The sequence below is a fragment of the Lathyrus oleraceus genome, chromosome 5, assembly GCF_024323335.1.
Source record: "Lathyrus oleraceus cultivar Zhongwan6 chromosome 5, CAAS_Psat_ZW6_1.0, whole genome shotgun sequence".
In the NCBI taxonomy this organism is placed as follows: Eukaryota; Viridiplantae; Streptophyta; class Magnoliopsida; order Fabales; family Fabaceae; genus Lathyrus; species Lathyrus oleraceus.
In genome coordinates, this window is record NC_066583.1 from 474848304 (window position 1) to 474866806 (window position 18503).

Sequence of the window (18503 nt, forward strand, 5' to 3'; positions counted from 1 at the left end):
CATAAGAGATCCTCAATAAAAGGAAACAGAATGCCAAAACATGGACTTATATCCAACTCCTAACCACAAAACAGAAACAGAATGCCAATACATGGACTTATATCCGACTCCTAACAACAAAACAGAAACAGAATGCCAATACATGGACTTATATCTGACTCCTAACAACAAAAAGGAAACAGAATGCCAATACATGGACTTATATCCGACTCCTAACCATAACAAACAAATATCAAAAGCAAACACATCAAAAGTTCACAAGCAAACAATCATCACACACTATATACATACAAGAGGCTCAAACAAAAGGGTAGGCTTTAGTCAAGAGGGGTCATATCAACCTCGACAAACAAGCCAAACTGTACAAGGGTAATCTGTAGCTCTTAACCACTAACATTGAGAGTTAGGGTGAAGCTGATCAAAGATGGAAATGAGGATGAGACCTCATGCTCTTAACCCTGGCCGGGGTGAGCTCATGATAAAGAAAGCGTGGGGATCTAGAAAGTGAGATCCTATTCCACTTGACAGACACTGGACAAAGATCTTGGGTATATGCTCAAAAGCATCAGCACGTAGTGCGGGCATAATGAACGACTCACTGAATAACGGGGGATTGGCTACTAATCCCTTTTATCCGTCAATTGCCTCAACTATTGGAGGTCTTATCAAGTATCACATGCCTCATCTTGGAGGTCTTTGGCACAATTGTAAACAAACACAAACAGAGCCTCTTAAGGAGGACTTGCCAGCAAAATGCCTGCCAAAAAGGTGACAGGACTTCCAGACTACATGGAGTAAGAAGATAACTACCTAAGTAGTGTATCAACCATAATCCAAAGCTCAAGCAAGAGCTAAAAGCAAGCAACTAATGTACCTGTACAAAAGCTAACCAGTTAATATTTCAATCAGAAAATCAACAGACAAACAGTGAATCTATTCACAGTTACACAACTCAATGAACAATGCTCAAGCACATCACTTAAGATCCTACAAAACAAACACAAAGCACAGTTAGTATATGCACAAAACATTAGTACAAAGACTAAGTTCAAAACCAAACCAAATGATCAAAACAGAACTCAATCTTCCACATAATGCACATTCAAACATCTCACAAAATGTCCTCAAAAGGACCAGCATCAATTCAAAAAGCAAATATCTCAAATGATCAATGTAAAGCAAAGGCAAGCAAATGTACACAAAGTGTACTTCCAATTTAGAAAATTCAAATCAAAACAGAAATGCATGCAATGGCTATGAAATTTTTTATGCAAGTTTTTCATGTCATGAACAAACAATGTGAAAAATATCAAATCCAGAAAGGTTCAAATGATAGATGAATAAAAATGCACAAATTGAATGCCAAAAATGTGACACAAATTGTCACATACATCTTCATGTGTCAAAAACAATGATAGCATATGAGAAAAAATTCAAACCAGTGCTCAAAAATCCACATCATGAGTGAAGATCAAGCATACAAAAAATGGAATCAAAAGGCTCAACAATGAAGATTTCACAAAGCATTGAATGCAACATATCAAAATAGCATGGCATGGATCAAAAAATTCACACATTAAAAGTCTGACATCAACAATTCATGAAAATAATACTAAAAACAACTAGACATCAAAACAAATCTATGGAAAAAAAATGGAGTTGATTTGGATCATTTTTCTATTTTTAATGATTTTTCTAAGATGACTAAAATAAATGGAAATACATGGAAAATGGAGGGAAAACAAATATTTGAATCAATTCAGAAATAACATCCACCACACGATCAGGCGCGCAAAAGCAATCAAACGGTCCTCATTTGAACATCAAAACACATTGTTTCATTAAACACGGTGGCACGCACACTCAGCAGTCAACACGCACGCATGGCAAGTCAAATAAACCATAACCAATCGAATACACACGCAAGCACCACACATCATACACACATGGAAGCCATCTCATCTAAATGAAAGGATGCGTTTCATTAAACAGTCATCAGCACACATCAGCGAGTCAATGCAACACATGACTTGGTCAAAAGAAACACTACCAATCATTCGCACACGCAGCAACACATCAGCATCCACATGGCAAACACGCAGGCAAACCCTAGGAAATAACCAGACGCCGGAGTTGTAGCTCCGGTCGTCTTCTCCAGCCAAGTCCGGCGGAGCTCAACCACAAAATTTCCAGAATTCAACAAATTGTACATCATTCGAACCGCTCTCTCACAAGGAAACCAAATATCATATCAATTCAACCTAATTCTTCCTAAATTCCATGGATCGAAGAGAAACATTATTCAGATCTAAACTTACATTCAACCATACATGCTCAATTCTAAGCCAAATTCAAATCTAATCACATGCACAAGCTCTACACAGTGAGATCTACACAACTATAACAAGAAAACAGCAAAAAGAGATGATGAATTTCAACTCACTTGGAGATGCAGTTCTCTGAAATCGAGCTCTCAAGCTCTCATATGCTCCAGATCTTCTCCTCTACACTTGCCTTGAAGCTTTATGCAAAGAGAATTAATTGAAACCACCTGGATCTAGCTCAATTTCAAAATCCGATCCACTTGAGGAAGCTCTTGATCTGCACGAAATCTTGAGGAATTGCTTCAAGTAATGGATGGATCTTGCTCAGTGAAGCACCAGGATCATGAATCTACAAGAATTATTGGTGTTTGTGTGAAGAAAATCAAGAATTGAAGAGAGAGAAAATTTGGAGGGAGTTTTGAATTTGGATCTGAAAATGCTTGTTATGGTGGTTATGGATTAGGGTTTGGCTTTTATATCTCATGCTAATGATGCTGAAAACCAAATTAGCCTTGTACTAATCATGATTAGAGAGATGTGAAGTAAATTGAAAAATTGCAAATTAAGCTCATGAAGCCATGCTACACGTGCATACAATGCTTGGAATTCACTCAAAATTATCCCATGGTCATGATGGAATGGTTAATTTGCTTGTACCATAAGCCAAATTTGAATTGTGGAAATTCCCTCCAAAATGATCACATGAGAAATGATGAGCATACAAGCCTCTCTCATGCATGGCAATGGTTAATTTTAAATGTCTTGAACATGAGGAGCATTTTGCAAAAAGAATGGACCAATTTGGAGCTTTGTATCAAAAGTTATGCCATTTTGAATTTCCATGCACACCTTGTGATCAAATGACCATACCTTCTCAACCATTCATCATATGGACATGAATTAGGACTTTTTGGAAAGGGGAGACAAAGATCTACAACTTTCATGTTCAGCAAAAATCCATTTGAAACTTCTTTGACATTGACAAGTCAAGTTGAAAGTTGACTAAAAACTTGCCAAATTTGGAAACTTTGAATTATAGGTCATTTTCCATTTTTAGTAACTTTTGCCATGACCTTTGAATCTTCAAGATGGAAGTTTAGAATGATGAATAGGCCTCATTTGAACATGATTGAGGTGTCTCAACTTATTTCCCCCACCTCATAGCCCTCAGTTGACTGCACAGTTGACTTTTTGGTCCTCAGATGACCTTGAAATGCCTTGATGAACTTGAGCCTTTACCACTTGATGAAATGGCTTCAAAATGAAACCTAGCTCATGCAAGCTCTTTATAATGATCATGTGGTCCTCATTTCAAGAAAATACTTCATCTCTTTCACAAAAGATCCTCTTGAAGCTCTTGACCTGGTGCTTGCTTGAGCTACAAACAAAAAATGTAAATGACATATTTTTGTGCTTTTGGTTAGGGAATAAAACAAGAAAAGCAATGATATACAATTCAAGCATGCCTGGTGATCTCAAACCACTCACAAGGAGGTCCCACCCAAAGGGAAAGGAAGCCAAGATGCTCAATGATCCTTGAGGCTATGCAATGCAATGCTATGATGCCATGAGGGATATTAGGGACAAAATTAGGGTCTTACAGATGCCCCTATTTAAGGTCATTCTAGCCAGAGAAGTGAAGGTTAAAATCTTCGTCTCGACGAGGTAGAATGGGCTTAAATAATAAGAAAGAGACAAATTTTGGTCCCTAAGAGGCCTCATAATGCAAATGTATGTATGCAAAACAAACAAAACTCTGTGGGGATATGTGTCCACAAAGAAGAAAAGACATCGGAAAAAGACAATCCATAGGAGTAATACACTCACTGGGGATAGAGACTCTAACGGGGACTCTTATGGGGATAAGAAAAGAAATGCGTGAGCAGGTCACGACTCAAAACTTGGGGAGTAAAGGACTGAAACCGCGTGAGCAGGTCACGACTCAAAGCTGGGGAAAAGAGTTTCCAAAGGGAATAAATCCATTGGATAGACTCGAGCTGACTCAAAGATGCATGTATTGGGGAAAACGCCAACACAGCAAAACTATCCGCAATGGATACTTCAGATAAAAATCCGGACTCAGGCTGGGGAAAGATATGAACAAAACATCTCTGCCAGGGAAAATGCAAGTATTGAGGAAAAAACCAACACAGCAAAAGGAGATTCACAACAGAAACTCAGCTGGGGAAATCTAAAAAGACTCTCCAGGGGAAGCAGCGGGATGAGGTGTTACCGGTTACTGGGTAACAAGCTCGGGAAGAATGAATATCTAAGACCGGTATAAGGGTGAGAGATATCAAAACTTCAAAACATCTGAGGAGGACCTAAAAAAAGGTATATCTCAACTCAGGAAAATCTGACTCCACAGGGGACCAAAGTCATAATAGGGAGCAGAAGGAAGGAACACCAGGGATACCGGTTACTGGCCATATAATAGGTGACCAACCAAGGCGTGAATTGGGGAATATTCCCAAAACACTCATCATCCAAAAAGGAGGGCTGAAAAAGCAAACTCAACTTACAGGATGGACATTCGATTCCGCAAAGGGAATACGAATCTTACTCGAATGGGGAAGGACAGAAGACTTCAACCAAAGAGTGCATGAGATATATTATCTATTACCGTCAGAACATAGATAATATACTCGCATGGAAGATTATCCACAACCGGTTACTGGGTTAATAAAGGATAAATCGATCGAAAAAAGAAAGGCATCGGGATACCAAAACTAGGTATATGATGATGACCAATCAAAGGGAGAAACAATCATTATCAACAAAGGATAAATGAGAGCTGACTCACTGGGGATACATTGACAAAGGCAACGATCCAGGAGACATATCACCGGTTACTGGGAGATATGCTCAAAAAAGGGGAGTAACAAACATCACCGGCAAACGGTAAATGAAAGAGGACCCACTGGGGATAAAATTGCTTAATCTGAGCAATTATCCGAAAGAATGAGGGAATATCAATACCGAATATTGGATAATGATAACCGTCAAAGAGGGGATTATATCTACCGGATACTGGGTAGAAAACCACGGAAAAGTAACCGTCATCAACTAGGATGAACAACAAGGGTTAACTCTGCAAAGGGGAATGAATCTTACTCAACTAGGGAAGGACAAAAGGCTTCGACCAGAGAGTGCATGAGATATACTATCTATTACCGTCAGAACGTAGATAGTATACTCGCATGGAAGATCATCCACAACCGGTTACTGGGTTAATAAAGGATAAATCAACCGAAAGAGAAAAGGCACCGGGATACCAAAACTAGGTATATAATGATGACCAATTCAGGAGAGAAACAATCGTCACCAACAACAACAGGGTAAACGAAAGATGACTCACCGGGGATAAATTGTGAGCACAAGGCAATTATCCAGGAAAAAGAGGGAATATCAACATCAAATACTGGATGAAGATAACCAACAAGGAGGGGATTACACCTACCGGATACTGGGTAGGAAACCACAGAAGAGTATCCGTCATCGACTAGGATGAACAACAAAGGGTTAACTCTGCGAAGGGAGGAACAAAGAGTTTACAACTACCGGTATAAGGGTAGAAAATCACAAACTCCGCTAGGGGAAGAAAGTAGGATTTACAACTACCGGATACTGGGTAGCAAACCACAAACTCCGTTGAGGATAAGGTGAATAATCATTGATTACTGAGCAATTATTCATTTACCATAGGGAAACACCAGAAATAGTCACAAAAGGCCAATTTAGGATCAAACCAAAAAGGCAAACTGAATCAAGACTCATCCTAATAAGGATATAACTCAATAGGGGAAACCATCCCAATATATGTGTTGGGAAGAAACGGAAACAACTGTCGTCCACGAGGATATAACTCAGTGGGGAAATGGCAGGAAAGATAGACACTTTCTGCTTATGGGGCTGACTCTATATGGAGGGATCAGACACTGACATCTGCTTGGGGGGATACATCGCCCAAATAGCAGGAGACAACAACCAACGATATATGGCAAACAATGCAACATGAATATCTGAATGTTATAATTATGCATGTATATGCGTGATTTATGTTTGATGAATGCTGACAAACAGACATATCTAACACAAACTGGTCCAGGAATCCACCACCCGGTACTACATCTCAAGAGAGAAAGCCAGGATCACCGGAGAATATCCAATCTGCCGGGGATCAGAGACAAAAAAATCTCTGTAGGGATGAATCATCAGTCTCAGCTGAGGAAAGGAGATTGCACAGGCAGAAACTGCCATAAAAGCAACTCTACAGGGGAATCAGAGATATCAGAAAAATCATAAAAATCTCTGCAGGGGAATGAACAACAATCATTCCGACTGTGAACCGGATCACGGCGCAAATAAGTTCTGCTGGGAAAACCACTCTGCCGGGGAAATCTAAAAAGGGGGTGAGGGATCTTTGTGGGGATACAACCACCAACCAGAAGCTCCCAAAGGTCAAACGAACCAAGATCTCTCACCTGCTGAGGAGGAAGGAGGCTAAAATACCTTTACCATATACTCTGCTCGGGAGGAAAAACACAAACGGCTCCAGAGGAATCACCGGTCACAGCCGAAGAAAAGAGTTCATTGTGCAGGCAGAAACTGCCACAAAAGCAACTCTACTGGGAAATCCATCTGAGGGAGATGAAGGAATCTGGTGATCCAACACCAAGGACCAAACTCACCAAGGAAATCACACCTGCTGAGGAAAAAAAAGCACAAGTAGAATCTGCCACACAAGTAACTCTACTGGGGATTAGATATGCCAGGAAACAACAATATCTCTACAGGGGATAACATCATCATAGATAAGATCCAACACACCAATAACTCCGCTGGGGATCTATCTGAGGAAGATAACATCATCATAGATAAGATCCAACACACCAACAATTCCGCTGGGGATGAACTATCACAAATAAAATCCATCACACCAATAACTCTACTGGGGATGAACTATCCGAGGAAGTGAAGGAATACTTGGGATCAACCACCAAATACCAAACCTTCCAACGAAAACACTTCTGCTGAGGAGGGAAGACCACTGCTCTGCTGAAGGGAGGGGAGGTAAAAAACCTCAACAAGCACTCTGCTCGGGAGATTAACCCACAACACAATATTCTAGAGAAAGAGGATACAGTCATGCCAGGAATATGAACAAATGTCTTACCCTGTTGGAAATCATGCCACCCTTGGGAGAGCACTGAGAATCCCTTAAGTATCCTTTCATCATTGTGAATGTTCACTTTGTTTAAAAACAATTTGTGAAAAATTTGTTTATTTAAAACAATGACATTTTCTCAATTAAAACATGCAAAACATTTGTTGAATAGAAACAAATAAGAGTGCAAATAATTGGATAAAGCTCAAATTTATTTGATGGAATGGTAGTCTGCAAATGGCAAGACTCCATAGATCTTTACAAATTTGAAATTGGTGATATATATTGGAAAATGGCTACATTGAACATAATGACCATTTCTCCACCAATTCCGAGTTCGGTGTATTCGAAGCTTTAGTTGACGACGAATGAACAAGGATCTCTGATGGATGACAGTTGTAGGACACAGTCTTATCAGGATGCAGTTACTTGCCAAATCCCTAATTTTTGCCTAGATTTCCCCAGGATGAGGTACTCAATCTAGCGGGATGCAAATATTCATTTTTTTCATGTCTCTAGCTTTTGCCTGGATCGCCATTTCGGGTTTTCAATCCACCGAGACGCTCATTTTTGCCTAATCCGCCCTTTCGGGTTTTCAACTTAGCGAGCTATTCTGTTTTTATTTTTAGGCGAAGTATTTCTTGACTGCATCTGAATTCACAGGACGAGTGAAATCCTCCCCATCCATAGTTGTAAGCATCAAAGCACCGCCTGAAAAGGCTCTCTTAACAACATATGGACCCTCATAGTTTGGAGTCCACTTGCCCCTGGAATCGGGCGCGAAAGACAAGACTTTCTTGAGCACAAGGTCACCTTCTCGGAACACACGAGGCTTGACCTTCTTATCAAAAGCTTTCTTCATTCTCTGCTGATATAGTTGACCATGACACATGGCAGTCAATCTCTTCTCTTCAATCAAATTCAGTTGGTCATAACGACTCTGAATCCATTCAGCATCAGTCAACTTGGCCTCCATCAAGACTCTCATTGATGGGATCTCCACCTCTACCGGGAGTACGGCCTCCATGCCATAAACAAGAGAGAAAGGGGTTGCCCCTGTTGAAGTGCGGACAGATGTACGATATCCATGCAAAGCAAATGGCAGCATCTCATGCCAATCTTTGTACGTAACAACCATCTTCTGGATAATCTTCTTGATATTCTTATTAGCAGCTTCAACAGCCCCATTCATCTTAGGTCTGTAAGGAGAAGAATTATGGTGTGCAATCTTGAATTCACTACACAATTCTTTCATCATCTTGTTATTCAGATTAGATTCATTATCAGTAATGATATTATCTGGCACACCATAACGGCATATGAGTTGATTCTTAATAAACTTCACAACCATCTGCCTGGTCACATTTGCATATGATGCGGCTTCAACCCACTTAGTGAAGTAATCAATTGCTACGAGAATAAACCTGTGCCCATTGGACGCTTTCGGCTCAATCATGCCAATCATGTCAATTCCCCACATAGAGAAAGGCCATGGTGATGAAATCACATTCAGAAGTGTCGGAGGAATATGAATCTTATCAGCATAAATCTGACACTTATGGCATTTCTTCACGTATTTGCAGCAGTCAGACTCCATGGTCAGCCAATAGTAGCCTGCTCTCAACATCTTTCTAGCCATGGCATGTCCATTGGAATGAGTACCAAATGAACCCTCATGGACCTCAGTCATCAACAAGTCTGCTTCGTGTCTATCCACGCATCTGAGCAGAACCATGTCGAAATTTCTCTTATAAAACACTTCGCCACTGAGGTAGAAACTGCCTGACAATCTTCTCAAAGTCTTCCTATCTTTCACAGATGCCCCAGGCGGATAAACCTGTAAGGGCAAACTGTCATACAACATACGATCATAGGTTTCGATGATGACAAATGACCACCATGGATGAATCGACATTATCGATTCCACCTCTACAAAACAAATGCAACATATCACCTATCATATCCTTTTTTATGCTCATCTAAACTGCTATATTTCATAAAACATGTGTGGATAAAATGTGGTCATGACAAAATGCATGAAAACCACAAAAATATGAATTTTTGCAGATTTGCAGGGTTTGAGTCGACCGCAAGGGTCAGCGCATTAACCACGGGTCAGCGTATAACTTAGTGCATTTCCCACGGGTCAGCGCACAAAAGGCTTGAGTCGACCGCTGGGGTCAGCGCATGAACCACGGGTCAGCGCACGCCGACCTATGGTCGACGCATACTGTTGTGTTTTTCAATATGTCCAAAACTGCAGGCTATGCGTCGACGCATAGACCTGCTATGGTCGACCGTTCGTGCGCAAATTCCGTTTTTAAGTATTTCCCACTCTGTTTGAAAAGCTGTTAAGTGGGTTGGTTGGTTGGTTACTATAAATAGAAGTTTAGTTACTTGTATCAACTAACATTTTGACAATTTGATTCAAGTGTTCAAAGAACAAGAAAAAGTGAAATAGGTGTCCAAGATTCTTCATCTTCATCTTCAACATCTCACAATACATCAACTACACACAACCATTTTTGAAGTGCTTTGTGATTGGTTAAAGGTGATAAGGTTCGAAGCCGAGATTGGGGAATTCGGTTCGGGTTGAAGCTTGTGACAGGTTTTTTTTTGAATAAAACCTTTAGGGTTTTGTCCTCCAAGACTGGTTTGTGTTTGGGGGGTTTTTGGACGAATTCTTCATCAATTTTCAGCTGAGTGAAGGTGATTGAGAAGAGGAAGTCTTCATCAATCTAGTAGCGGATTCAGTGATATTGAAGGGAAGATTTCGGGTTCGACTTGTTGTAGTTGAGATCAGCCGGGCCGAGGGTTTGAAGAATTGAGGGTTATTCAACAAAGGGGCGGGAATCGGAGGTCTATCAACAATAATCGAAGGACTTGATTCACCTTGAATCAAGGAACAAGGAGTGAAAGCAACATTCAACGTCTTGAGAATTCTGTTGTATATTTGCTTTGCAATCCTTGTATAAACGGTTATACTCAACAGTTGATATATATTAAATCATCTCAATTCTAGTTTTAGAATTGAGGGCAGACGTACCCCGAAGCGAGGACGACGGGGGAACTGCCTCATCAAATCTTTGTCTTTTCTATTTTTCAGCATATGTGTTTTGGCTTAAAAATAAGTGATTTTAGTATAAGCACTTTTATCAAACCTTGATATTAATTGAGTAAGAAGTTAAAAACTCTGTTTTTGAATCCAAAGTACAATAAAATATTGTACTAGACTGATTAAAATCACTTACTCAACATAAATATCACTTGGAGTGTTTTTGCACACCAAGTGCTTGATAATTTGCCTAAACCAAAATTATCTTAGTTGTGTATCTAGTTTGGTTTGCTCTTTGAATCATTGGAACTAGGAATCCTAGTAAGTGAAACAAATCATTGATAGTGTGACTAGTGTAGTGATTTGTATTCTACATTATCACTAATCCATAGGCTTGACGCATATCCGGTTTTCCAATAACAGTTCGTTTTAGACTATATTTTCCTCGGCCGCTTCTACACTTAAAACAAATTTTCAAAAACAATTTTTAAATTGGTAGCGCCGACTCAATTTTAATTGGGATCTATTCAACCCCCCCCCCCCTTCTAGATCCGTGCGATAGTCTAACAAGTGGTATCAGGAGCTCCGGTTCACTCCGTGCTTCAAAATATAACTTTGATAGAAAATGGCTAACGAACCTAAAGGGGCTTATAATAGAGCTCCCGTTTTCAATGGTGAATGTAGCGGTGTATTCGTCACTTTATGATTTATTGACTAAATCAAAAGCAAAGCATACAAAGATAGAGTCGCCACCGCACTTCTATTTATCCAAAGGAATGGCTAGAAAGCGAACAAAAGCCTAAGAAGTTTTACAAAGAAAACTAATAAAAAGGGTACAGAGATCTGGGTAAGGGGGTAATTATGCAAAGGGAAGGTGTTAGGCACCCAATGCATCCTAGGTACTCCTAGGGAACCCTTTTCACAACTTGTTGTATCAATTTATTTGTTTATGAAATTATTTTTATGCAAATATTGATTGAAGGGATGAGAGAAGAATATACAATTTTATTATTTTTGTGTTTGGATGGATGAATCCATTGCCTACGTACCCTTACAGGATCAAAACCTCGTAGTTCGGCTAAAAGATTTCCAAAAAGCAAGTGGATTGATTTTAAACAAAAGCCCTAAGGTCTTTCATTATCCACGGGAGAAACTCAACTTATACAACCACAAGTCCACCATGTGAGAACAACTTCAACTTACTAGTGAGGGATTATGCCCTATAATAAGCAAGGAAGTCTTACAATTCAATCACTAAGGACAAAAGGTGAGATTCACCTCAACCACTAAGATAATTGAGATCTATGGCTAATGTATGAAAACTTATCAAGAAGTGGACAAGGGCCACAAAAAGCAATTGAGTGAGTGAAATTAACCAATTAGAGTATTCACAAAAATGGTCAAAGTTGACATTAAATTCAATTCAGAAGAGGTATTGTGAAAATGAAGTTTGAAAATCAAAGGCTTAAGGCCTAGGTTTCTAATTTGAAAATAGATAAAGATGTTTGCACAAAGTTTTTGGTTTGAGTTACAAATGCAAGTGGAGGTTGTAAGGAAACAAAAGGTGGGGATGAGGAGTAAAACTTCATTAGGAGTTCCTCTCTTGAGATCATATGTAGATGATCCAAGTAAGTACCATCCTTTGGAATAGGCAACAAAGCAATAAACAAGTAAGCAGGTCTCATAAGAGAGCAACAAAACTGGAAATGGGTTGCCAATAAATGGTCTTACATCCAACTCCGAAAACAAATGGGAAACGGAGTGCCAATAAATGGTCTTACATCCAACTCCACAAAGCAACATGGGAAATAGATAGCCAATCAATGGTCTTACATCTAACTCCACAAAGAAACAAACACAGGAAACAGATAGCCAATCAATGGTCTTACACCTGACTCCTCAAAACAAAACAAACACAGGAAACAGATAGCCAATCAATGGTCTTACACCTGACTCCTCAAAACAAAACAATATAGGAAATGGAGTGCCAATCAATGGTCTTATATCCAGCTCCCCAAAAGGAACAGGAAATAGATAGCCAATCAATGGTCTTACATCTGACTCCTCAAATAACAAATGCAAGAGCAAAATGAAAACAATATGCAAAAGCAACATGAAGGATGCACAAGTAAGCAAACAATCAATCAATTAGCACACTCTATACAAAATCAAAAGGCTCATACAAGACTGGGCTTTAGTCAAGGGGTCATATCAACCACGACAAACAAGCCAAATACTAGAAGGGGTGTCAGGCTCTTAACCACTGACATTGACCGTCATGGTGAGCAGATGAAATGGGAGATGAGGGTTAGGCCTCATAGCTCTTAACCCTGGCCGGGGTGAGCTTGAATCAAAGAAGGTGTGGGAGTCCAGAATGAGGAACTCTATTTCACAATGACTGACTCTATATACAAGATTTTGGGTATTTATTCAAAATGCGTCAGCACGTAGTGCGAGCAAGATGAAAGACTCAACTGAATAGCAGGGGATGGATTGCACATCCCTTCTATCTGCCAATGCCTCTTTACTTAGGAGGACTTAACCTGTATGCCTCGACAAGGAGGTCTTAAGCACAAAATTAAACAATCAAGAACATGGCCTCTTAAGGAGGGCTTCAGACAGGTGCCTGCCAAAAGAACATGACAGGTCTTCCAGACTACATGGAGAAAAGAGGTTACCTAAGTGGTATGCCAACCACAAGCAAAGCAAAGCAACTCAAGTAATGAGTTAAAGCTACTAAAGTACCTGTAAGAAAATCAAACCAGTCAATATTCACATTCAGACAAACTATACAGACGGTCAACAGTCAGACAACCAATATACACAATGTAAGTCAACAACTCAAGTGAGTTAGCCATCCAAGGACCTACAACACAATCAACATTAGTTAAACAAAGCAAATTGTATCTCAAGCAAAGAGATCACATCATCCATTAGGACTTATTGCTTGAACCTGAAATGCACAACTCAAAATGTGAGTCCAAACCCCTAAGGCAAGGCCTAGGGTCAAAGGTGGAGAAAAAAGTCAAAACAGAAGCTAAAACTCAACATGAATCATCTTTAATCAATCATGAACATGTCCTAAAAAGGACCAAGTCAAAAGCATTAAGCAAAGTCATGTAGTGAGCAAGAGAAGTCAAAGGCAAATTCAAAGCACACATTTGGACATTAAGAATCAAAATTCCATATCAAAACAGAAATGACTCAAACAATTCTGAAATTTTTTATGTGCACATAACATATCCAATACAATCATCATGCCAAAAATCACAAATAGAGAAGCTCATTTGACATGGAAATGAAAATGCACAAGTTGAACATTAAATTGTGTGACACACATTGTCACACCATGCAATCATGTGTATAAAACAGAAATGAAAAATGAGAAAAATGCACAATCAAGCCTCAAACATCCATCAACATGTTGGGAATCATCATGCAAAATTTCATGGCATTTGGATCATTATTGAGCATTTCATGATAGAAAGAATAAAGCAATGTCACAAATGCATACATGTTCACATAATCAGACACAATTCAAATTACAGAAATGATAAAATCATAAAATTAACACCATAAAATTCTAGACATTTCAAGGATCATTTAGCAAAAAACCTGGAATTAATTGGATCATTCTTCAATTTGATATGGATTTTTGAAGTTGACAAAAATATTTGAAATAAAATTTGGCATGGCATAGAATAAATGGAGGGAAAGGTTAAAATGAGAATTAATTTGAAAAACGCTTCAGGCTGGAATCGAAGTAGGTCAAGGCGCTGCATGAAACGACTTCGTTTCAAGGCCAGGGAATTAAAATGAAAAAAAAACAGAAACACGCTCCATGGGAATCGAAGGAGGGAACGCGCATCAACTGGTGTTCTTCAAGCATGAACCAGAGCCAAACCCTAGCATGCATGCACGGCGGCGCTATGGAGGAAACAACCGTCTTCCTCGCGAAGACGGTGGAGGAACAGTGTACATTTCCAGAAAATTTTCCAGATTTCATTAAAAATTACATCAAATTAAAGCTCCTTCCATGTACATCACAGATCAAACAATAACTAAGGCTAATTCATCATCAATCATGAGAATCAATCAAAATAAGTTTGGCATTCAAAACTTTAATCAAGCATATCTCAGCCATTTCTCATCCATTTCACACGAATTTTATATCAGATTGATCAGCAAGAGAAGATCTACTTAAACATGTCAATGGATTGAAGAATTATGAGGTTCGAAAACTTAACCTCTTGAAGAGCAGTTCCTGAAAATGCACGATTCAAGGCTTCAAATGATCCAATTCAACTCCTGAGATGATAACTTGAAGCTTTGTGCAATAATTGAGGCTTGGCACGTCCTAGATCCAGCTCAATTCATCACTTCCATCTTCATGTTCTTGAGATTCAAGTGCTTGATTATGGCTTGAATTCTTCAAACAAAAGCTGGATCCACACTCAATCAAACTCACTGATCATGATTCTTCAATAAAATCAAGGTGCTATGTGAAAGAAATTGAAATTTCAATTGAGAGAAAAATTTGGTGTGAAGTTGATTTTAGATCTAGAAAATGGTGAATTCTCTACAATTCTGTTAGGATCATGTATTTATATGATGTCTTAATCACCTTCTAATTAAAATTAAGCATGGTTAAGTGTGATTAAGTGAAAATAAGGTGTTTTGGAAAATTTGGAAAATTGGTGGTGCATGAAGCATTCTCACGTGAACAGTAGCCAATGCATGATCAATTTCACTTAAAAACTTCTAAAGAACACAATGGCAATGGTGATTTGTTCCCATGATGCACCAATTTTAAATTTAGCATTTTCCCTCCAAAATAGTCATGAAAGAACAAATGGCCATGTGATGAATTTTCATGCCATGTGATGAATGATTTGGAAAGTTCATGTCATGAGAAGAATTATTCAAAAAGGGGCACTCAAATTGGAGTTATGAATCAAAAGTTATGGCCTTTTGAAGTTCCATGCACACTTGGCAATGATTGGATTATATCTCCTCAACCATTCATCAGATGCTCATGATCTTGAACTTTTTGGAAATGGGAGAGAGAGATCTTCAACTTTCATGTTGGACAAAATTTCATTTGAAGCTTCTTTGATGTTGGAAAGTTGAGTTGAAGTTGAACCAAAAACTTTCCATTTTTGGAAACTTGAAATTATAGGTCACTTTCCATTTTTGGAAACTTTTGACTTGACCTCAAATTCTTCAACATTGATGTTTGACATGATGAATAAGCCTTGTTTGGACATGAATGAGATGAAGAAACTCAATTTCCACACTTCAAAGCCTTCAGTTGACTTTTAGTTGACTGACATAGGCCCTTAGATGACCTGAAAATGTTTTGATGAACTTGGGCCTCAACCACCTGGGGAATTTACTCCAAAATGAACCTATAGCTCATATAAGCTCCATATAATGATCACATGATCCATATATCAATGGAAACTTCATCTCTTGCACAAAGGATTCACTTGAATTGCCTTGACCTGTTGACTGCTTAAGCTGCAAGTAACAAAGGTTAATGACATATTTTTGTACATTTTTGGTTAGTGATTAAAATAAAAGCAATGATACACAAATGCAAGCAAAGCTTGGTGATCAAGAACCACTCTCAAGAAAGATCCCACCCACAGGGAAGGAAGCAAGGTGTCCAATGATCCTTGAGGCAATGCAATGTTATGATATGATGCCATGAGGGATCTTAGGGACAAAATTGGGGTCTTACAGTGAAAATTATAGTTATTGGAAAGACTGTATGCGGGTGCACATAAATTCCATAGATAGAAAAATATGGAACGTTATTCTCAATGGTCCAATTGAAATAACCATGACCAATGAGAATGATGAATTAGTGCCAAAGCCCGAAGCACAATGGACTGATGATGATGAAAGAAAATACAATTATGATTGGAAAGCCAAAAATATCCTAATCTCCTCATTAGGTGTAGATGAATACTATCGTGTATCCCATTGTCCTACTGCTAAGGCCATGTGGGATTCACTACAAATCGCCCATGAGGGGACGAACGATGTTAAGTTGGCAAGAATAAACACACTAACACAAGAGTTTGATCTCTTTTTCATGGAGCAAGGGGAAACCATTGCTGACATGCAAAAGAGATTTACTCATCTCATCAATCGATTATATTCATTAGGTAGGCCTGTTTCCAATGATGTTGCTACTAATAAGATCTTGAGACGTCTTAACAGGGAATGGCAGCCGAAAGTGACCGCCATCAAAGAAGCAAATGATCTCACCGTATTAGACTTGACAACATTATTTGGCAAACTACAAGAGCACGAACAAGTACTCTTGAGCCTAGAACAACACGAAAAGAAAGAAAAGAAGGACAAAACAAAGGTGAGTGAAAAGAAATCAATAGCTCTTAAGACTTCCTCCTCGAAGTCTCAAGTAAAAGAGCAAAGTGATTATTCCTCGAGCGACGAAGAAGAAGAGGACAAGAGCGAAGATATGGGGTTGTTCGTTAAACGCTACAATCGTTACGTGAGAAAGAACGACATCCAACATTCTGAGAAGAACTCGGTAAACTTCCGGAAACAATCGAGGTACTCTAAAGATGATGACTCAAAAGGTAAAAAGACTAGAGGGTCGTGCTACACTTGTGGAAAGCCCGGTCATTACAAACCGGATTGTCCGATGAACAAGAAGACAAAGGAAAAGGAATCATACAAATCACACAAGAAATCATAAAAGCCAAGGAGAGCATACATAGCTTGGGAAAGCGATAGCGACTCCTCCGATGATGAAAGTTCTAGTGATGAAGATGAAGTTGTAAACATATGCCTCTCTGCTCATCAAAAGAACAAAAAGAAACAGGTACGACATGCTAAATATGAAAAATCCTCTAGTATGTCTCATCATGAATTACAAGCTGCGTTTGATACTTTACACTGTGAAGCTAAAGAGGCCTTTAAAAGGCTTGCCTCAAATAACCAAATTTTTACCCATTTGGAACAAAAAATTCGAGAATCCGATAGGAAACTTGAGGCACTCAAAGCTTCTATAGTAGAAAGCACAAAAGCAGGTTGTGAGGACCTTAGAAATAGGATGATTAACTTTGGGTGTGATACTTGTTATATTTGGCAAGGTGAAGTAAGAAACCTAAAGGCCAAACTTGACAAGGCTCTTGAGCCCAAGATTACATTTGCTATCGATAAATCAAATTTTCGAAAAAAGTATGGTTAATCCATATCAAAAATATAAATATGTTATAAAGGATGAAGATAGAAAAGGCAATCAAAATGTAAATTTCTCTTGTCTTTATTGTTGCAAGAAAGGACACTCCATTGCTAAATGCGGATTTAGGAGATTCTTAGTTCCTAAAGGCATTTATCAATGGCTGCCCAAATGCAACCATTTCGTTACTCACCATTCAGGACCCAATAAGCCATTGGGTACCTTCTCGTGTTAATTGCATTTCCATAGGTACAATGCCTCGAGACCACCGAAAGAAGATGGGTTCTCGACAGTGGATGCTCAAGCCACATGTCAGGAGACATATCACTCTTCATTGACTTCGTGGCTAAGAAGAAAGGATATGTAACCTATGGTGACAACAATCGTGGAGCAATACTAGGTAAAGGTAGTGTAGGTAACCCTTCTTCCACTACTATTTCTGATGTATTGCTTATCGAAGGTCTTAAACACAATCTACTTAGCATCAGTCAATTATGTGACAAAGGATACAATGTATCGTTTTCAAAAGATTGTTGCAAAATTGTACATAATGATGATAAGAAGAGTATGTTTAATGGCCTGCGAGTGAATAATGTCTATATGTTAGACTTGAACGAAGTATCGTTAACAAGTGACAAATGCCTTGTAACAATGAGTGAAGATTCATGGTTATGGCATAGGCGTTTAGCACATGTTAACTTTGACTTACTAAACAAAGTAGTCTCAAAAGATCTAGTCCTA